General features: G+C 47.8%; 1 long non-coding RNA gene across 1 annotated transcript; it reads right to left on the minus strand.

Moving 5' to 3' along the window:
* Positions 1-1,496: 1,496 nt before the first annotated feature.
* Positions 1,497-21,873, minus strand: LOC111766885 (uncharacterized). Its single transcript, XR_002798819.3, has 4 exons — positions 21,622-21,873; positions 20,436-20,555; positions 17,707-18,492; positions 1,497-5,362 (listed from the first exon to the last, which is right to left on the minus strand). It is a non-coding gene; the product is annotated as an uncharacterized lncRNA (long non-coding RNA).
* Positions 21,874-22,825: the final 952 nt, after the last annotated feature.

Raw genomic sequence — 22,825 nt, forward strand, 5'->3', positions numbered from 1 at the left:
CTTTTCCTCTGTCTGTCTGAGTGAGTCTCTCTCTGTTTCTATATATATCAGATCCAGCAAGGGGGCAGAGACTCAACCTGAGTTATGCCTCACTGATGTAGTCCATCAAAAGCCCTAAATCAGTCTTATCAAGTCATCTAATCAAAGGCTCCTCAAATGAATTTAAGGCAATCAAAGGGTATCACACCCAGAGGAAGAGATTTAGTTTACAAACATAATATTTCTCTTTTGGGGACTCATAAAATAGTTTCAAACTGACACAGGTGGGTACTAGATCCCTTTCACCTGAAAATGGAAGGAGAAGGCACCCTGAGAAAGTAAGTCCTCAGGAATTCACGGAACCAAGTAGGAGGCTCTGTCTCCCCAGGCCATGCAGTTTGGGGCAAAACTCTGTTATACTTAGATTTTCCACCTGAGTTAAACTCAAATACCTTCCTCCTTCTCAAAGATGACAAGTGGATCCCAGCTTGTGCAGCAAACCGAGTCAAATGGAGAGTTGTGCTGAGAAGGATTTTCCAGCCGTCCTTGGGCATTTTAGAAAAGAGCACCACCAAGGATTAGCAATGTCTGCCCCACGCACAGAGGATCAAGTCACAGCAACCTTTTGTGAATAACATTTGAGCCACCCTGGTTTAATAGTAAGTCCCCTTAATATTAGAAACGAAGTCAAAAGGCACAAAGCCTCAACACACAAAACCTCTCTTTTACCACCTGGCTGGCCCTGGACCCAATTGGGAAATTATGTGCTCGGAGAGCACTGTCTAACACAAAAAACTCAGCCAACGCTTTGCCATGTTAGAGTCAACCACGTGTGGTTCTCTTAACTCCCAGGCACAGAGTAATTGTCTCAAATTGCAACTATTGGAACCTGGTCTGAGAGTTGATCAATAAACAGCAGAATCAGTGATGCGTTTGAAGAAAGACCATGATCAAGAAGGAGGAATAGCAAATAAAATAGAGATGTTATGGCTAGGAGAGTTCAAAGTGAATGAGGAGGTCATTCCAGAGGTTATGCTTATGCTTATGCAGATTTCACGAACTGCCACCGTAAACAATGCCTCTAACAAAAGTGCTACTGGGAAGCAGATGTGGCTCAAGTGATTGAGCTCCTGTTTACAACATGGGAGGAATGAACAAAAACTAAGGGGGGGAGTGTAACTGCCGACTAAGGCAGATTTACTGTCATTGTAGTTGTTGTCTTATGTTAACTGAGTAATATGTAAATTTTAGAACCATAGATAGCATGAAGGTCTTGCAGCCTCACAAGCAGCAAGTCCTTCTTTTTGCCTGAAAAGGCCACTTCTTCTCTACTAGCCTCAGATGATGCTCATGTGCATTTTCTCCAGGAGACTCCTTTGAAATGTAAATACGCTACTGTCCAGGGCACCGGTAACCCAGCAACAGGGGGGGCATGTATTTGCCTGTACGGCTCGCAGAGAACAGAACCTGCCCAGGGCCCTGGAGAAAAGGCCTGGAGACCCCCAAGCCGCACACACCTGAGGGCTGGTGAGGCTCAGAAGCTGCTTCCTGCCCCTACCGCAGGTGAAGGGAGGGGTAGTCGGCGGCACTGGCGATGGAAGGAGTGAGGCCTGTTTCCCTACGCCCATGGCTCACGGCTGTGATTGTAAAATCCAAACGCCGTTGGGTGTGACTGTGGTTCATTCCTTTCCCTGCTGTACCACAATTTATTTATCTGTTCCCTTGTTAACAGACACTGCTTGTTTGTAGTTTGGGGCCATTATGAACAAAGCTGAGCTGACCATTATTTATTGTCTGTACATATTTCCTGGTACACTTATGCCCAGTTTTCCAGGTATATACCCAGAAAAGGACATCTGGACCACAGGGTGTAAATATCTTTGGCTGTAGTTCCCCACAGTGATTGCACCATTTTATGCTCCCAGCCGCGTGAGTAGCAATTTCTACGGCCCCACAGTCTCGCCAACACTTGGTATTTCAGAGTGTTTTATTTTAGCCATTCTGGTAGGTTTGTGATCATTTCCCTTGGTGGTTGCGTTTTGCGTTTCCTTAATGACAAATGAGGGTAAGCACATTCACACGTACTTATTGGCCATTTCGATTTCCTTTTTATGAAGAGTATGTTGAGACCGTTGGCCTATTTTTTTAATTGTTCGTCTTTCTCTTGCTGATTGAAAAAGTCGTTAATGCATTCTGGGCACTAGTTTTTCATAATTATAATTGTTAAAAATACCTTTCCCACCCCAGGGTTTGTCAGTTCACTTTCTTGGAAGTGTTTGGCAGAAAAGAGCTTCTTGGTTTTATTACAGTTGAATCCATCGGTCTTCAGTTTAGGATGAGTGCTTTTGGGGTCTTATTTAAGAAATCCTTCCCTACCCCAAGAGTATAGACACTGTTCCACATTCTCTTCCAAAAGATTTATAGCTCCACATTTCCATTCAGGCCCATCTTTCTAGAACTTGATTTGAAAATATCTGGAACTTTTCTGTCCAGTTACAGTGGGGGCTGTAGCATGATGGGCTTCTCACTCAGAGGAGACTGCTGGTGCTTGAGTCAGGGCTCAGCCACTCCATAGCTGGGTGGTCCTAAGAACTTGCTTAACCTCTCTGAGCCTCTGTTTCCCCAACTGTAATACTCCTTACCTTGTAGGGTTTGGTAAGAATTTAATGAATTGATAAATGTAAGAGTGTTTGGAAGAAAGAACACCTGGCACACACCAGATGCTTTATAAATCTTTGCTATGTCTTTTTCCTGCCCTTAAATTTCCTGTCCAGCTCACTCAGACCCCCTGATCAGCTCGTCCCACCTCCTAACAACAACACAGAGAAGCAGGACCCCGCAAGGCTTTGCGCGGTGGTGATAAACAATCTGCCTGAAAAGTTTCTTTTTTAGTGTACGATTTAATGCATGTGTCAATATTTATGTGCTTCGCTTGCCATCTGCAGGTGCCTCAGCCTCCTACCAAGAGGGCACATCTAGTTCTGCAGACTTTAAGATCAGAGAGATGTGAAATTCATTTCTCCCTGGATAATTTTTATGCTCCCTGGGAAGTTAAATAGCTCCGAAAGTGGTGGAAAGAGAAAAGCTTTTCAGCATTTACCAATTGGGGATGCACATTTGAATTTGGAAGAACACTGCAGGATCTGTCCATGTCCTCTTCCTGTCACTGGGTGGTGTTTTCAAGACACCAAAAGTGGCTTCAGGACAAAAAAATGAAAGGAGTTAATAGTCATTGAAAGACTTCTAATTATAAGGACTTAATATATGCTATTTCATTTAATTCTCCTTACAAGCATTTGACCACTGTATTCAGTCATGTACACATACACAGATGTGTGACACAATTAAATGTGTACACTGTGTATATAACATTTCACGTAAGCTAACTGGTACTAACTAACGAAAATCCTTGCTGAACTCCACTTTTAGAATGACGCACGTAACTGCAGTGCACGCTGATATTAGCAAGAATTGACTCAACTGAGCAACTTCGGGTCGACTCTTTAAACAACCCGTGGACTGCAATCTCTCCGGCGCATGAACCCTGGCACACGGTCTCTGCAGATCTCAGGATGCATAGCACAGGTCTGGCATCCATAATAAGATCGTCAATAAATGCTGGTTGGATAATCAGATGAAAGACTGAATTGGCTCCATCGACATACTGCCCAGTTGTCTTTCCAATGCCAGCTCCGGCCCTGTCCTAGTGATCGCTGGAAGGAAGAATTAGCACCCCAGGACATATAGGAGCCAAGTCATCAGATTCAGGCTTGTAATCTAACTGAGGCTTAATTAGGCAGAAACGTCAACTCAGGCATTTCAGAAATTACTTAGAAGGCAAGAGTTAAGATTAGAATCTTTCTTCAGAATCCATAACACAGAGCTTCACAGGTAGCGAATGTTCAATAAATGCTTACTAACTGATTACTCTTCAGAAATGGACATCATTTTATTAACCAAATCCCTCCTTTACTATGTGGGTATTGATTAACCAAGGTAAGCATCCACAGACACAGGGGCACTCACCCTCTATCCTGCCACCACCTCTGCCTCGAGCTTCATTGTCTCCATTTGAGCGCTGGCTGCTAAGGGCCTTGGAATTTGGTTCTTAGAAATTGAGCAACTTGCTTCTCTCCAAACTATGGGAGTCTGCAATTCTTCTCGAGGGCTTGCCAAAAGTTACATTCCCCCTGTGGCCGTGGCCCCAGCTGCTGGTGGCTTCCACAGGCGGCTGGACTCCTACCTGCTGCTGCCCCTCCTTGTCTTTTGCAGTATGGTTCCAGAAGATGCGTAGTCAACCCCAGAATTCAGCCAATGGGGACATGGGGCTCAGATGGGAAGCCGACAGGTGGACCTGTGCCCCCTCAGTTCTTTTATGGTTTTTACTTGGCCTAGTCCCTGGCCCCCTAATTGTCTGTCAGTCAGAGCGTGACACAATCGTGTCTCAAACTGCCCGTAGGCAAAAAGCAAACAGTAAAATAAATTGCGGCTGGGACTTGAAGCAGCAAAGGGTTAGAGATTAACTGTAATCTCTAGTATCATAAATGCATCATAAATGGGAACCAGAAGCATCATAAATGGGAACCAGAAGCAAAACGTCAAAATTATTGAGGAACAGAGGATATGAAGGGAACAATGCACCCTGTTCTTCGTTACAAGAAGTTCCCCTAGATTTCTGCAGTTCTTTACTGCTGCATGACAAACCACTTAAAATTTAGAGGCCTAAAACCATGGCCACTTATTTGCTGACCACTCTGGGGGTCAGCATATTTTGGTCGAGACCTCGTGGGCGGCACTTCTGCTCACCTCCCTGGAGGTCATTCCCGGACCTGCAGTCACCCGGAAGCTCAGCCAGCAGTGGCCTCATTCCCATTGGCCATGGGTGCTGGCTGTGGGCTGAGCACCTTGGATCCCTTTCTCCAAGGCTGGACAGAACATCTTTCCCTGGCGGTGTCGGGTCAGCCATCCAAAGGAGCGAAAGCACAAGCTGCAAGGCTCCCGGAGGCCTCCTTTGGAGAGTCACAGAATATTCCTCCACATTCCATTGGTGAAATCAATTCACAGGGCCAGGTAAGATTCGCTGCCAGGAGACTTAAGCCCACTTCCAAACAGGAAGGAGCAGTAAAGCCACAGTGTAAAGGCAGATGGGCACTGGGACAGGAGGTAGAGCTGTACCCATCTTTATAGATAGCCTACTGCACTCCCTCCAGCCTGACGATCAGGGCTGTTTCCCTGGTTATGAGGCAGGTGTGTGCTCCCCAACTGGCACGTAGAAGAACAGGTGTGAGGCCGGTGGGTGAGTGCAGTCTTCAGGATGACAGGCTCATTCATCTATCCACCCATTCTGCGAATACAAAATGAAAGTCTCTTCTGTGCCCAGGTCCTGGGAATAAAATATAAATAGAGACAATGTCAAGAAACTTCATTTACTAGGGCCATGGAGACACAAATAAGAGGATCATAGCAGAATCGTGTACAGAGTAGTCAGTTCTCTGGAGGAGAAGGTCAAGAGAGGTTCAAGAAAGGAAGTAACTCTTTCCCTAAGTCTGGAAAGAGGAGGTTCTTGCCAAATAAATTGGGACAAGAGGGCAAAGGAGGTAGACACTGGTCTAGATGAAAGATGATTCATGAGTAGGAGATGGCAGCCACGTCATGGAGTGGTAGGGAGAAGCTTCTCTGCCACAGGCAAAAGAGAGACCCCAAGACCTAGGCATGATAAGGTCATACTAGCAATTTGGAAAAGGGTGCAGGAACTTCTGGAGACGTGGGGGCAGGGAGAGGGGGGCGTGATTGAAGGGGCTACTCCAGTTAGAATACTGTGTTTGCAAACAACAGAATACAACTCTGACTACCTGATGCAAAAGGCTTTAGAGGTGCTCACAGGGTTGAAAGGAAGCTGGAGAACTAGACTTGTATCTCTCAGAAGTGGGATTGTTCCAGAAAGTTTGGACAAGACCCACTCAACTCTCTGTTCCCTACTGGAGACTGCTGCCAGAATCCATAGACTAAGTGTTCCTTTCATTTTGATCATTCTGGTTCAGGATCAAAATTTTGAGAAAGAAAACCCAGGTGACTGAGTATGTCATATGTTGCCCCATGGCTGTATGAGGGTAGAGACAGGCTCTCCAGTGACCCCTCAAAAGGGTCTGTGATGAGAGGTCCAGCATCAAGATTTATTGTGCCACAAGATAGTTTCCTAGAAGGAAACCAAGATGCTATTAGGAGGGAGAATGGAAGCCGTGAAGCTGACAATGGACAGTCTCCACTCCAGGGCCGTTCTAAGAGCCCAGGTAACAGACATGGTGCCTCATCTGCCTCCCTGGGACAATGTGGGAAAATAAACACAAAAGCTGTGATCATAGTTGGGTACCCCTAGATGCCTGTGGCCCCGACTGCAGCACCTTCCCAGCAGTCCCTCTCCTCTATACCACAGAATTTAACCAGGTCGGTGAGATCATTTTTCCTCTGAAAAAAATAAATAAATAAATAAATAATCTGTTTATGTCTCTGTGAGTACTTCTTTTGATGAAGATGTCTCTTACCTTACCCATTATCTTTCCAAGCATCAGAGACTACCCTTGAATATGGTCCAGTAAGTATACACACACACATACCCAAGAACTCTAACAAGAGGTCCTGTGACTAATACTCAATTTTTAAAATTTTTTTCAACCCAAAGAAAATTATTCTTTCTCTTAAGATAGTTGCCATTAGCAGCCAGAAAGACAAGAGCTCAGGGCCTTCCCATGAAATTAATGACTATATCATTTAATAGCCCGAAACTGTGCCAAGGGTCACCAACTCCCAGCTCACCATTAATTACCAGATAATATTACTAATATAATACTCTGCAATGTCACTCACAGGGTGAGACTCTCCAAATTATAGGTAAAGAAATGGGATAACATGGGAAGCGGATGTGGTTCAACTGATAGAGCGTCCGCCTACCATATAGGAGGTCCAGGGTTCTGTACCCAGGGTGTCCTGGCCCATGTGGTGAGCTGGCCCACGTGCAGCACTGCTGCACGCAAGGAGTGCCGTGCCACCCAGGGATGCCCCCTGTGTAGGGGTGCCCCACACGCAAGGAGTGCACCCCACAAGGAGAGCCACCCCGCACAAAAATGCAGCCCACCCAGGGGTGGCGCCGCATGCACAAAGAGCTGACACAGCAAGATGACACAACAAAAAGAGACAAAGATTCCCAGTGCTGCCTGACAAGAATGCAAGCAGACACAGAGAGCAGACGGGGGGTGGGTGTAGGGGGGTGGGACAGAAATAAAATAAATCTTTATCTTTAAAAAAAGAAAAGAAAGAAATGGGATAACAACACTCAAGAGGTTGCTAAAAAGGGTATTGGAACCCCTGTGTTGATATTTGCATTGTTCTACTGAGATAGTTTTAAAATATCATACTGTTCTTACACAGAAATTGACTGTCAATTTCTCCCTCTATCTTGCATTGGTTACCTTGCTAAAGAGCAAACTCGCTGGTCCTCAGCCTCTTGAAAGACAAAGGGCTAAGAGGTGAGTTAAGCCATTTTTACACATAAGAACCTATTATGGGAAGTGACAGGAACAACCACCCTCCAAATGTGCCCAGATTCCATCTCCCCTCCCGGTCCCTTTTCTTTCTCACCTCTATGCATCCCTCATTCTTTCCTGGACTTCTTTTGTTCACGCACTATGATGGTTAACTTTTTGTGTCAACTTGGCTGGGTTATACAGCACCAGCTGTTTGGTCAGACACTGTCTAATTCTTGCTGTGGACATATTTCATAGATGGGTTTAACATCTACAATCTGTTGGATCGAAGTAAAGGAGATGACCTTCCATAACTGGACGGGCCTCATCCCGTCAGCTGGAGGTCTTAAGAGCCAGAGCGAGGGTTCTAGGAATCAGAAGGAATTCTGCCTCAAAACTGTACCCTCCACTCCCTCCTGAGTTTCCAGTTTAAGGAATTTGGACTCAAGACTTCACTCTTACCAGAATTTCCAGCCTCCGGAATTCAGACTTGCCAGCCTCACAATCACATGTGCCAATTCCTTATAATAACAGTGTTCTGTTTCTCTAGGGGACACTGACTGAAACACTCACCAACTTATCTACCCAATCCTCAACCCTTACACCCATCTGTTGAGCCCCTGGAATGTCCTAGGCAGTGTACCTGGACTGATTTTCACAGACTGGTTCAACTCTTTACCAGCTGGGGGACCCTTGGATGCATTGCTCTTGAGCAAGTGCCCCAGAAGTAGAATGTTTAATTATTCTTCCACCTCTGCCCTGTGCTTTGCATTTGAGGATGGCGAGATGGGATGTAGAAATTCTAGGGCTTATGATTTTATTTGATGGATGCTATATCAGTCAGGGTTCTCTAGGGAACCAGAATCAACAGGAGATATCTGTCAATAGTATGAGATTTTATAAGAGTCTCTCATGTGACCACGGGGATGCACAAGTCCAGGTTCTGCAGCCAGGCTGCAACGAGGGGCTCCAATGAAAGTCCAATGACTTCATGAGTTTCTCAAGACATTGGCTAGGGAAGCGGACTTGGCCCAGTGGTTAGGGCGTCCGTCTACCACATGGGAGGTCCAAGGTTCAAACCCCGGGACTCCTCGACCTGAGTGGAGCTGGCCCACGCGCAGTGCTGATGTGCGCAAGGAGTGCCCTGCCACGCAGGGGTGTCCCCCACATAGGGGAGCCCCACGCACAAGGAGCGTGCCCCGTAAGGAGAGCCGCCCAGCGCGAAAGAAAGTGCAGCCTGCCCAGGAATGGCGCTGCACACACAGAGAGCTGACACAACAAGATGACACAACAAAAAGAAACACAGATTCCCGTGCTGCTCACAACAACAGAAGCAGACAAAGAAGATGCAGCAAATGGACACAGAGAAAAGACAACTGGGGGGCAGGGAGGGGAGAGAAATAAATAAATAAATAAATAAATCTTTTTTTTTAAAAAATACATTGGCTAACCAAAGACGAGCTGGGAAATTCTCTCTGAATGCTGAAATTATTTCCCTTTTTAAGGCATTCAACTGATTAGATAAAGCGTTTCTAGGGCAGACTTTCTAGGTAGGCTTCCCTACACAGCAGAGGTCCCTGAACAGCATGGAGACGGAGCAGAGAAAACTCTTTATGGTCAGAGCTGTTCCCAGGAGGAAGAAGAAAGATGGAAGGAGCTGAGCGTAGTTTTTCTTCCCAGGTTCACCCATCAAATAAACATTCCACCTCCCCAGGATTGAAATGAATAGAGGGGAGGGGGGAAACCCAGAGTTAGAGCTGCCAAGCTTTCTTTATAAGAAGGCAGGATAGGAGCGGGGAGATGCCCTCATAATATCAACTGCAAGATGATGTATATAGTTATCCCCTCTCTAAGTAGAATAAGCCTTATTCTGTATACAATATTCTTTCATTTCATTTTAAGTTATGAGAAATACTGTTGCATTTGCTATAAAAATGGCAATTTCTGAAGGCTTTTTACTCTTGTAATCAAATTCAACATACCTAGACTAATCCAACACATATCGCAAATGGCAGGCAAACAAATGACTGAGTCTAACAGCCAAATAAGTGATTTTTCTCTCCTGTTTTTTCAAGTCTCCTGTATCTATAATAAGCACTTTTGTAGACAGTTTCGTTGATTTAATTCCATTTAGCAAACATTAATTCAACACTTAATAGGTGCTGGCACTGCGTTAGAGACTGAAGAAATAAAAATAAATGAAACACAATCTCTACTCCCAAAAGCGCTTGGAGTGGTATGTGGGACAGACGGGAGAACTGGGAAACTGATAAGAGCTTCAGCAGAGAGACAGAGAATGCAATGAAGCCCAGGTGAGAGAACTGATTTTTCCGCCCCAGATTTATCAAGCAAAGCTACAGAGAGGTGGTAAGATGGGTTCTCCGAGTGAATGGGCACCCATTTCCGTGGTCAAGAAATCAGCTTTCCCGTGTTCCCTGTAGCTGCTCTTCCCTTCTTTGAGTACAGCCGTCTTGGAGCAAATTCCATGCCCCTCCCTTTCTCACCCTACCCGCTCATCCCTGGTCTAGGCTCCAGGGAGCCTCTGGACTCCAGCTGAAGGGAAGGGGCACAGTGAGAATGGAACTGGACCCTAAGCATGCGAGAATCTTGGGCACAGAGGGCCAGCTGGTGACAGCACTTGCTTGCTGATCCCTGACTGCAGACATGCATGGCATTGAGTATCCAGCCCCGTGGCACCTCTGTGAGTTAGAGTCTACCCATTAATTCAGCTAACCTTTACTGAGTATGCACTAGATGCCGGCACTAGATACAGTGATAAACAAGATAGGACCTTATCCTCTTAGGGACTTTATCCAGAGGAGGCTAAAGTAATTTGTCAAAGACACAGAACCGGTAAGTGGCAGCACGAGGGTTGGAGCATTGTGTTTTCTGACTCCAATTGTGTTTGTGTTTTCTCGTCTGTGCGCTCCCAGGAGCAGCTGCCTCCACGTCCTGAGGAAGGGAGCGGGGCCAGAGGCACACACCCCACCCCCACGGGCTCAGCAACTCCGAGCCCCGAACCACCACCACTGCCCACCTCTACCTTGGAGCCTCTACCAAGAATTCCCCTCGCTTGCACGCTCACAGCCACAGAGGACAGGCGTTGTTGGTGCCCTCTCGTGAGAACATGGGAGCCCAGGGATGTCCCATGACTAGCCAAGGCTACAGGACAAGTCAGGGAGATAACACAGGGTCTTCGCTCGGGTTCCCCCACAAGAGATGAGGGTTTGGGGGGAGGTGGTTTTCCTGGGGTTGTAGGAAAAATCAGCAGTAAGTGGGAAGGAAAGACCATTGGTCGAGGGGGTGTTATTAAGTTAGGCACCAGAGAGGGCAGATTCTAGGAAACCTGAATGGTGGGAAACCTCATTACCCCACCAAGGAGCAAAGGAGCAAGGCACCGATACGACGACTCCCATCGGTCACGGGTTGAAGACTCCTGGGGGGGGAGAGTGATGCCCCAGCATTTCTGGCCTGCCATGGGTGTGGGCTGGGTGACTTCCCTCACCTTTAGAAGAAGGTCTCAGACACAGAGATGGTGGCATTAAGGAGTCAAGTCAGCTGGTGGACCAGGGATGGGAAGCTGTGAGGCACCCAGTGCTTGCGACACTCAGCTCTACCAGGATCTTCCCCGTTCCATCTGGGCAGTCATAAGAGAAGCCCTGTGCTCAGACCCGATACTTACGCGCTAAATGATAGGTGTGTGCAGAAATGTTGGCCACCATACCTCATAAAGCTGTTCACTGATACTCGTCCAAATTGTTGTGTCACCCAGTGCTTACAACCTGCTTATTTCCAGAGCAAGCTGCAAACTCGGGGAGAGGTGATTTCAACAAATTGACATGCATTCCATTACAAAGCTCTATGATGGACAGAGAAATGAGTGAATCCATCACCAGTGACAAACAACATAATATGGAACAGATGGCTACACCTAGGCCACTCTATATTAACCCTGGGATGCATCCAGGATCGGTCCATGCTAGGTACATCCAGTGCAGCAGCCTGTCTCTCAAAGAAGAGCTTGGCGTCGTTTCTGGGAAGTCAAGGTTGCCCTCCATATGCCAGGCTAATGGCTAGGGACAAGAATATATAATTTGCCAAAAATAGTTACTCTGAATGCTACATCAAGAAATTTGTCTTCTTTGAACCTGTTTATCATTTGAAGATAAAACCCCTTTCGTGGGAAACCAGTTGAACAAATTTACTCCTAGTTTCACCTGATCAAATTTTACCTCTTTTTAAGTTATTGGGCAGAAGCCCTTAGGTCTGCTATTAATAGCTAATAAGAATAGCAGTATCACTAAAGCATTTATTGGGCACTGTAATAGTCAGGCTTCTCTAGGGAAACAGAATCAACAGGAGACGTCTGTAAATACTATGAGATTTTATAAAATTCTCTCAAGTGACCGGGGAGATGCACAAGTCCAAGTTCCGCAGGCAGGCTACAAACCAGGGGTTCCGATGAAAGTCCAAAGAAGGTCCTTGATGAGTTTCTGGGAGACACTGGCTGTCCAAAGACGAGCTGGGAAATTCTCTCTGAATGCTGAAATCACTTCCCCTTTTAAGGCATTCGACTGATTGGATAAAGCATCACCCATTGCTGATGGCAATCTCCCTGGTTGATGTAGATGTAATCAGCCATCTATGCAGTAAACTCACTGGTGACTAAAGTCCATAAATGTCTTTGTATTACAATTAGCCCAGTGCTTTCTTGACCAAACAACTGGGTACAATTACCTGGCCAAATTGACACATTAGCCTATCACAGGCACTTGTAGTATGTCAGGCACTGACATATTTCATTAAATCCTTATAGCAATTATGTAAGATAGAACTAGGCCGCCAAAATGCAATATACCAGAAATGCATTGGGTTTTTGTTTGTTTGTTTTTTTGAGGTACCAGGGCGGGGGATTGAACACAGGAACTTGTGTGTGGGAAGCAGGCACTCAACCACTGAGCCACATCAGCTCCATTTATTACGCTTCAAGCTTACCATTCTAAGGCCATGAAAATGTCCAGATCAAAGCATCACCAGGCAATGCTCTCTCTCCAAAGACTGGCTGCCAGCAATCCTGGACTCCTCTATCAAATGGCAAGGCTCATGGTGCATCTGCTGGTCTCTCCCTTCTCTTCCAGGTTTTGTGGCTTTCAGCTTCTTGCATCCATGACTTTCCCCCTCAGCGTCTGTGGCTTTCTCTCTTCTCGGTTCTCTTCTCTCTGCCTGCCCTGCCCCCCATTCATCTTATTTATAATGAACTCTCTTAATAAGAGGCTTAACTCCCACCCTGGGCCACACCTTAGTTCAAGTAACCTAATTGAAAGGCCTTTAACTGAAGTAACCTAACCAAATGTCCCACCCATAGTAGGTCCACACCCACAGGAACGCACCAGCTTCGAGGGCATGACTTTTGGAGTACATCCAGTCTCAGACTACCACAGAGAGGCCCTATTATTTTGCCATGTCAGATGAGGACACTGAGGCTTAGGGAGTCGGGTTGCCTACAGTCAGCCAGCAAGTGGCCACCAGAGCTGGAACTTAAAACCAGGTCTATCTGAAGAATGAGTCCATGCTCTCAAATAGAACTCTAAGGATTAATCGAGTCTTGATTTGATTATATTTGATCAGTAAGTCTAGTTCATCCTATACATTCATGCTTTTTTGTTTTGTTCTATTTTTTGAGTTATCAGAGATTGAACCCAGGAACTTCCTGAGAAGCAGGCCACTGAGCTACTTCTGCTTCCCTATGAGAGTTGGTTTCATCATTTGTTTGTTTTTTAGGAGGCATCAGGGCTCAATCTCAGGACTTCATACGTGGGAAGCAGGCGTTCAGCCACTTGGGCTACATCCATCTCCCCACTCATGGTTTTTCAAGTAAAGTTTCATCTTTCTAGAACAAGAGGCCTCATTTGTTTTTCCCTCAATTCGATTGCATAGGCTTTCACTGAGGGACTCCAATGAGAGGCTGCACTAAACAGAGAAGTCGATTGCAATGAATAACAAACACTCCCTGCCCTCGGGGAGCATGTTCTCTTGGTGAGGGCAGGAGAAAAACGGCTCTCTGGAATGCGAGGCAGACTTCCCCCGTCCCCCACCTGGCCACGGCTTGGCATAAGACAAGTGCTGCGGAAGTGCAGTCGGACTTGAGACATTTCGCTGGGGTGAGCCACGTGGAGCGGGTGGCAGGAGCGTGAGCCTGAAGGTGAGAAGGCTGCCGCTGAGGACGGAAGAGGAACGGAGGCCTCGGGTGGGCGGGATGGCTAAGGTGTCTCAGAGGAGTGGACGGCGTGGTGGAAGAAGAGGCCACAGCCCAGGGCTTTACCCTTGCCTCCCATTATTGTGGGCATCTTGGGGTCACGCTTGTTCTGTAGTCCCAAGAAACACGCAGAGATGTGAGAAAGTGCACAAAACAAGCTTGCTGGCAGGTTGTGTAAAGAACAAGGTACAAAACTGACTTAATTTCTCACTCCCGTGCCTGCGTTTCCAGAGCCTGAAGGGAAGGGAGGCTCCGACCTTTGTGAAGGATGCTCTCTTTCTTGCAAAGCCAGGCTAGGGGGTGGGAAAGGGCGACGAAGCTTCCTAAACCCTCCCTTTAGCTGAGGAGGGGCTGTTTGCAGCCAAGATGGATCCTGCCTGGAGCACTGAGAGGTGAGCAGCACTGTCTGCTTATTATGGGTTCACTCACATCCAACCACGTGGTGCCTTAGAAGGGGCAGAATATTGGAAACCCAAGCCGGTCTCTGAATAATCTCAGATGAATGGCTGTAATCATGATTATCAAGCTGGAACCCCAGATGCCAACAAACAAGGGATGGAATTAATCATTCATTCAGCTAATGGGGATATGTACCATTCTGTCCCAAATACTCTGACCTCCTTGCTGAAAGGTGGCTGTTATACATTATCCATTAAGGAAATGTTCTGAAAGTGGTCTGTTAACTGCCTGATGGTCCCCAACTCCAAGCCCTGCACCAAAGTGGCTCCTTCTGATACAAACATCGAGAACCAAGGGGGTAAATTAAGCCATGGGAACCAGCGAGCACACCAAAGGAAAACGTATAAGGAGAAACAGAAATCATGAAGGACTGCTCTTGGCAAACACGTGCAGTTCAGGGAGGGCAGAAAGAGAAGGGGCTTTGGAGCTAGAGGAGGTGAGGTTACAAGAGCAGGGGAAGCGGACGTGGCGCAGTGGTTAGGACGTCCGTCTATCACGTGGGAGGTCCAAGGTTCAAACCCCGGTCCTCCTTGACCCGTGTGGAGCTGGCCCATGCACAGTGCTGATGCACGCAAGGAGTGCCGTGCCATGCAGGGGTGTCCCCCATGTAGGGGAGCCCCACACGCAAGGAGTGCACCCCGTAAGGAGAGCCACCCAGCGCGAAAGAAAGTGCAGCCTGCCCAGGAATGGCCCCGCACACACAGAGAGCTGACACTGCAAGATGTCGCAACAAAAAGAAACACAGATTCCCGTGCCGCTGGCAACAACAGAAGTGGACAAAAAGAAGAACATGCAGCAAATGGACACAGAGAACAGACAACTGGGGTGGAGGAAGAAGGGGAGAGAAATAAATAAAATAAATCTTAAAAAAAAAAAAGAGAGAAAAAGAGCAGCTGAACTTCAGCCCCTCACCACCCATCTTCCCAGACAATGTCTCTTTCCCCAAGGTCATCTCCTGGGAGAGCATGATTTCAGCCCACAAGATCAAACATGCACTATCTGGCCCTAGTATAGACTAAAATAAAACATAAAACAAACCACAGCCTGGTCCTTCTGAAAAGTCCCAGATGGAGTCTGAAAGTATCGCCATAAGATGCTTATGTGCATCTTATGCAGTCACTTCCTAACTATAGCTTAATTGTAGCACAGTGGTCAATCCTGGCTGCCCATTAGACACCCCTGGTGAACTTTGAAGGGTCCTGCTGCCTGGGCCTCACCCACGGAGAATCTGGGTCCACCACAGAATCACACCCACAGAGGGTGTGATCTGGGTGTCTGCAGTTTTTAAAGCCACCAGGTTGATTCTGTCGTGCAGCCAGGGTTGAGAAACACTGTCTTGGGTATTGCAGGGAGGTGCTTTGGGACTCCTTGGAGGAAGAAGAGAGTGATCTGAGATGTCCTCACCTTGAACCCAAGCACCTTCACTGTTTTTTTATAAAGATGTATTTTATTTATTTATTCCACACACACCCCCACCATTGTTTCCACTAACTATCTGCTCTCTCTGTCTGTTTGTTGTGTGCTCTCCGTGTCTGCTTATCGTCTTTTTAGGAGGCACCAGGAACTGAAACCAGGACCTCCCAGTGGGAGGGAGGAGCCCAATCCCTTGAGCCACATGCTCCCTGCTTGTTGTGTTTCTCATTTCCTCATTGCATCATCTCTTTGAATCATCTTGTTGAGTCATTTTGTCACATCATCTTGCCACACCAGCCCATTGCATCAGCTCATCTTCTTTACCCAACCATCTTCTTTAGGAGGCACTGGGAACCGAACCCAGGACCTCCCACGTGGTAAATGGGCACCCAACTGCTTGAGCCACACCCGCTTCCCCAAGCACCTTCACTTTTATCTTGTTTAGATATTGGGTCTCTGGCTCAGATTCTCATCAGAAAAAAAGGACTCTGCTGCTAAAGAAACAAACAAGTTTGAAAACTTCTATCTTACAGTTCTTACTTCAATGTTATATCAAGAAAACACTTTTTCAGCATCACTTTAGATGTTACCTAAGGACACCTTTGTCCTATATGTTATTGCTGGAAAAAAAAAAAACTTAATTTTTTTAAAAATCACCATACCATAACAAAAGTGTCAAAGAATGCCATAAGCCTAGCATTTGTGATAGTTTTCCCATTCATTCAGTGCTCATTCATTAGGATCCACTCTGTTCTAGGTCAGTGTTCTTAACCTTTTTTGTTCCATGGATCCCTTCGTCAGTCAGGTGAAAACCACAGACCCCTGACTAAGGCCACACTCTACTGTGTTGTTTAATAAATACACCACACCATCTCTTTTCACAAGCCTTTCATGCTACTTTACTGGAATTATAGTTGGTGCTGGGGCTTAAGATATATCTAGGGGGTTTGAATCTCTGGACTGACAATATGATAGCCAGGCCCTGAGCCTCAACAGACTTCAGCTCCTACACTCTGATTTATTGGACTTACCCCACTCAGCTAACATGGAGTTGAAGAAGGACAACCCCCACACCATGGAGCCTAGAGTGCCTACAACTGAAAGCAGGAGGATGGCGGCCAGTATCCATGTGGAATCTGAGCCCCCTCTTGACATAGATGTGGAATGGACACAACCAAGCCAAGGTCCACAGGAAGGAGGAATACAGTAAGGATCAGAGTGGACTTAATGATATCCTATTCATGAACTATTGTGGTGAATAATCGAGAAAATGTGGCATTGGTGTGGAAAAAGTGGCCATGGTGGCTGCTGGGTGCGGAGAATGGGAGGAAGAGATGAGATGTGGAGGCATTCTCGGGACTTGGAGTTGTCCTGGGTGGTGCTCCAGGGACAATTGCCAGATGTTGTATGTCCTCCCATGGCCCACTGGATGGAACGTGGGAGAGTATGGGCTATGGTGTGGAACACGGGACATGGGGTGCAGCAATGCCCAGAGATGTACTCACCAGATGCAATGGATGTGTCATGATGGGGGAGAGTGTTACTGTGGGGGGAGTGGTGGGGTGGGGGCGGTGGGGGTGAATGGGGACCTCATATTTTTTTAATGTAATATCTTTTTAAAAATGAATAAATTGAGTAGAATTTGGGGGAAAAAAAATACACCACACCCTCACCAACACGTCCCTGCAAAAATAATGTTTTTCCGAATTTCAAATCCAGCTCCCAGACCCCCTGAAACCTTTCCATGGACCCCTGCTTAAGAACCCCTGTTCTCGATGCTGAGGATACAACCCTGAAGGAGACAGACCGGTCTGGAATTCAGGAAGCTTACGTTCTAATAGAGGGAGATGAGCAAGAGACACGGACGTAAAAGAGCCCACATACAGCTTTTGGTCTGAGGTCCTCTCCGCACAGAGCTGTGAAGAGGAGGCTCTGCTGGCTGCAACTTCTATTCAATCCCCCCCAAGCGCTGAGGAATCACCTTCCTTCTAGGGGGTCTTGGGGGTCCCCAGTGGCCTCGTTAATGGGGATCAGCTGACAGCTGCTGCTGTGGAGGCCCCCCGTTCCTCGGAGGCTTACCTGAGGGCTGGTGGAGCCTGCTGGAAGCCAGCTCGCCCAGATATTGGCTTCTGGACATCACAGGCAGGGGTCCTTGGCCAGTGACGAGCCTGCCTTTAAAACGTCTTCACCTCCCCAAGTCGACCTGTCTCCTTCTGGTGGTGTCCAGAAGCCCATTTTATAAGAGGAGCTCACTTCAGCAGGTCCCAGCATCAGACATCCAACTCATCGGGGGTGGGTGGAATTCCTGGAGCCGTCGTCTACATGTTTGTCTGAATAACCCTACACAATTAGAGTCTAACTAATACACTGATATGTGCCCCCACTGATTTCAAGGCTAGATACAGGTGCTAAGCCACAGTGTTTCCATCGGTAATGTTTTGGTTTGCTAAAAGCTGCTGGGAGCAATATACCAGAAATGGATTGGCTTTTATAATGGGAATTTATTTTATTAGGGTAAAAGCTGACAGTTCTGAGGCTGTGCAAACGTCCAAATCAAGGCATCATCAGGGAGGCTGTGCCCGGAAGGTCGAAGGTCAGCTGCTGGTGATCCTGGACTCCTTCCCAGTCGCAAGGCCCCTGGAGCCATCTGCTTCTCCTCCAGGGCTCGTTGCTTCAGCTCTGGCTGTCTTCTCCTAGCTTCCCCTCTCCCGGGTTCCTCCCTGAGCTCCTGGTCCTTTCTTCATCTCTGCTGCTTTCCGTCCTGGGTTTTTAAAGGACTCCAGCAAGCAATCCAATCAAAGGGTTCCACACAAGAACATCATCTCTTCTGGGATCCACCAAAAGCTGCAAACTGTCACAGATAATCTGACAAACAAATATATAAGAAAAATGACTAATTAGCATATCAACTGCTGGCATGTAAGTGACAGTGTCGAGGTGGTTCAAATTCCACGGAAATAATTTCCCCAAAATAGTATCCTGTCCCTAATATCTTTTTGGAGCCTCAGCTAAAAGGGCTCCCCATCTCCTATGGATATAATTACAAATTTCAAACAAATAAAGTGACAGTTAATGAGGTTTTTTTTTCTTTAAGTGACTGTAGGAAAGCTTCAAACTGCTCTTGCCTATTCAAATCATCGCCATTAGGAATTTCAGGCTCATAACTTTCATTTTATCAGATTCATCTCCTAGAATCAAAGACTTGTTTATAAAGCAGCCTTTATTATTTTCTTCCTTTTACTGAAAAACTTGTACACACTTCAAAGTAAAAAAAAGAAAAAGAAAAAGAAAATTCAAAAGGCACAAACAAGTGAAAATCTTCCCAGAAATTCCTAGCCTGATGTACAAATCCTAACAGTTTGGAGTCTTCCCCTCATACATATTACATCATATTTTAGATTAATTGCTAAGAAACTGTTTTTTGCTAAGACGCTGCACCACCGCACATCAGGGCAGAGTTCCATAATTAGTGGCAGGGGCGAAGATAGAAGACATTTCTCCCGCTACTGAATTGGCAAATCAGAAATGAATGGCGCCATAAAGAGCCCATGTCTTTCATTAATGCTTAGAGCTGAGACTTTATTTATAAGGAGATTCTAAATTCCAGGCTGGTCTCACCCGGTTGCCCTTGATAGAAGTAGCCTGTTTGTCATGTTAATGAAGAGAGAGTGCCGAGTTCCACCAAGACTTTATTTCCCCACAGCAGCGGAAAGGGAGAAAAAGATGTTAGCAGGTCAGGGGTGGGCCTGGGGTGCGCCCTGCGGACACTCCTCTTCCTCTGGGGCCAGGCGGCCTGACGCTGGAAGGGGACGCGTCCAGCTCGGCCTGCATCCCGAGTGCGGGCGCCCAGAGGGGAAGCCGCAGCCCAGCGTGTGGGCAGGGTGCTGCGTTGATCGTCCGCCTGCGGTGTAAACCTGAGCAAGCGTCAGAATCCCCTGGAAGGCTGCGGAGGCCCACCCCCCGATTTTCTGACTCGGCAGGGCTGGGGTGGGGCCTGAGAATCTGCATTTCTGACAGCTGGCCGGGTGGGTTCCGGGAGCACAGTGGGGGCAGCGCGGGCTATCGTGGCCCTGGCACGGAGTGGCCCCCGGGGTTCAGGCGCTGGCTCTGCAGTCAGGCAGGCCTGGCTTCACCCCGAGCCCCTCCCCTTAAGAGCCCTGTGAACTTGGCCGGGTAACTTAACTGCCCTGAGCCTCGGTGTCCCCACGGTGGGGACATAAGGTTGCTCCCGACGCCCGTGGCAGCGTGCGCGCCGTGGGGTTCGCGCGAGGCCCAGCGCGCGGGGAGCCGGCAGCGCGGTGGTCACTCTCCTGTTCCAGTCCCCCTCGGGGCCACGCCATCTTCCTGCTCCTTCCTGCTCGCCCAGTCCTCTAAGATCGCCGCCCACTCGCTGTCCTTTCCTTAGTGACACTGCGGTAAGAAAACTCCCTCTCCCCGCCCCCGCGGGGCCTCCCGCGTCACCAGCGACTAGCATCCGGCCAGGCTAGTCCTCGGCTGCCACCTGGTGGCCACCGGGCGCCTCACGCCTCGTCAAGGTGGCGCTGCTGGGGCTGCGAGCCATCCAAGGAGCCAGGCGGTGCCCGTTCACGGGCGGGACCATCCAAAGGACGATGCAAATCCTGAGGGCTGGGAAACCACACGAAGGAGCTCAGGTCAGGACCAGGGGAGCAGGAGCGCTGCGTGACAGCTGATCCTCGGGCAGGGGTCTGGAGGCTTCTGCTGACCCTGGCCCAGCCAGGGCCCTTGGAGCAGGACCCCGTGACATCCACCTGGAGGCATTCCTGAGAATCCTGGGGACTCTGGCTTACCCTTGCAGGTTCTACTTGCTGCTACTGCTGGAGTCAGGCCGGGGAAACGGTCATTGTAGGGCCCCCACGGTCCCACGCTGGGATTCCAGACCCCATTTTCTGGTAGGACTGCTCTTCACTCTAAAAGACAGCTCAGATAGGTCCTTGGGATAGAAACCTGATGTTTTAGCAAGGAAAGAAGCTGGGCATTAAAGCACACGGGCAATGAAGTATATGCCCGAGATGGGCCTGCCTTTTTGGCACTCTTCCCACTACCTGCCCTCTTCCCCATTCTAATAGGTTTACTGTGGTTACTGAAGTCACAACTCAATCAAGGATGCAAACATAAAGAACTTTCCCCCATTTATTACCTTCCCCCTCCCCAGTGGAGAGGAGAACCTCTTAATGACAGTTTCAACAGGATCTGTAACTTTGGGGACACTTGCAGTTATTAAAACTCATCCTGTCCAGTTTTAAACCAGAGGCAGTGGACATAGTGTACATGAGTTTGGGTCAAAGAAAGGAAGTTCTAGAAGGAGAGATGATGCTTAGAAGGGGTGCTCAACTAGGCAGCAGTGGACAGAGAAGAACGTAAGTCCTGGACAGGGTGAGAGGAAGCTCTGTAGATTAGCCATCAGCAAACGGAAGGCAAATTCAGTTCCTTCAAAATTGTTTTCCTCCTCCTCCAGATTCAAATATGCCCAGATGTACTATGGGAAAATCCCTTTTCAATACCAAAACTTTCGGAGGAAAAGGAAAACCCTCCTGAACTAGTTTTAACTATTTCTGTATTGTTCTAACTTGTCTTAGCAGAAAAAGAATCTTTCCTTTGTGAACTCAGGGTCTTCAAAGCCGGCTTTGTTTTCCTGCAAGTTTCCTGAAAGGTATTGATTTGGACCTCAGAAGGGTCTCTTGACACCTCTCCACAGCTTCCTTACCTGATTAAGCCAGCAAGTCTGGCAGGGCCTTCAGCCACTGACGCCCAGAGAGACTTAAGAGAGATCCAGCACCTCCTCTGGAGTAGCAAAGCCCCTCCACTGCGGACTGTGGAGCTGAATGTCAAATCCCCACCCCGCGCTGCGTGAGCTCCCTGCAAGCTTGGAGAAAGGACTGAGGGCTTTGACAGAAGGGGCCGTGGGATTTTAGGTTCTCGTTTCCTAACTCCCAGAGTTCCCGGCCTGGCGCCATCCAGCGCCTCTTCCCTTACCTCGTCACGTGCCCCCCTCCTGGCCCCGTCCACGTCTGTAAAGCCAGGGGCTGAGCGGAGGGTTTCTAAAGTCCTTGTCTTGGTTTGCCAGGGCTGCTGCAACAGTAAGTAGGCTCGCTGGCGTAAACAGTTAAAAACTTTCTTCCCACAGCGCTGGAGGCTGGAGCTGAAGTCAGGCTGCCAGCAGGCCCCTCTTAAAGGGGCGGCTGTACCTGTGCCTCTCCCTGGCACCTGTGGTGGACAATCCGTGGCTTTCCTTGGCTTGTGGCAGCAAAACTCAGTCTCCGGGAGGTCATTCCAGAGGTTACAAGTCTCAGCAGGATCTCACTGACAGCCACTATTTAAGTGCCTCGACTAGCAGGGCCCCTGAGGGCTCTCGAGACATTCAGACACTGTGAGCAGGGCAGACAGCTCAGGAACTCCACGCCCCTCAGGAGGCCTCGCTTTGGAATTCATGCTCCCTAGTGTAACAGAGTTAGGCTCATTTATAGGTTCTCCACACATGGCTCTTCTGCCCCTTTATATGAACCTATAATTAGCACTGTACTTGATAAATATATGGCCCAGGGACTTAAATCTTTCATCTGTCCATGTGCCAGTTGGGCCCTGAATCTCAGCAGAGTTGCAACATCTACTCTCCAGTTCATTGGACGCACCCAGGACAACTAACAAGGTGATAATTGCTGAGCTCAGTAATAGGTTGGCTCAAAGGGAAGGTGACACAGAACTTACAAAATAAAAGGACAGAAAGAGAGACACAAGAGAGGAAGTAAAGATGGGATCAGGGGACTCACAGCTTCCGGAACTGAGAGCCTCGACCCTAGTTTCCACATCGTATTTATTTAGGAACTAACAAGCAGCTGTTTGTTATTTACAATAATAAGGAACGGATGCAACATTTACAATAATAAGGCACAGGTCACACAAAGTTCAAACGCCTCATCACACAAACATGTTTTCATGCTGATCAGACGGTGTTCCATCTAGTCAATGCCCGGGTTTCCTAAGCCCGCACTTTTTTTCTGCGTTATGGAAACGTTTCAACTTCAAACCATGTTCCTACTATTTTCCCACAACAGATGATGATGGACAATGCCTATCCCAAGGAATGGAGAGTGTCTATAACTGCAAGCAAGGAAGTCTCATCCACCTGCCCATGGGATCTAAGCCCCCTCTCAATTAGAGGCACAGTGGGCATCACCAT

The sequence above is a fragment of the Dasypus novemcinctus genome, chromosome 17, assembly GCF_030445035.2.
Source record: "Dasypus novemcinctus isolate mDasNov1 chromosome 17, mDasNov1.1.hap2, whole genome shotgun sequence".
In the NCBI taxonomy this organism is placed as follows: Eukaryota; Metazoa; Chordata; class Mammalia; order Cingulata; family Dasypodidae; genus Dasypus; species Dasypus novemcinctus.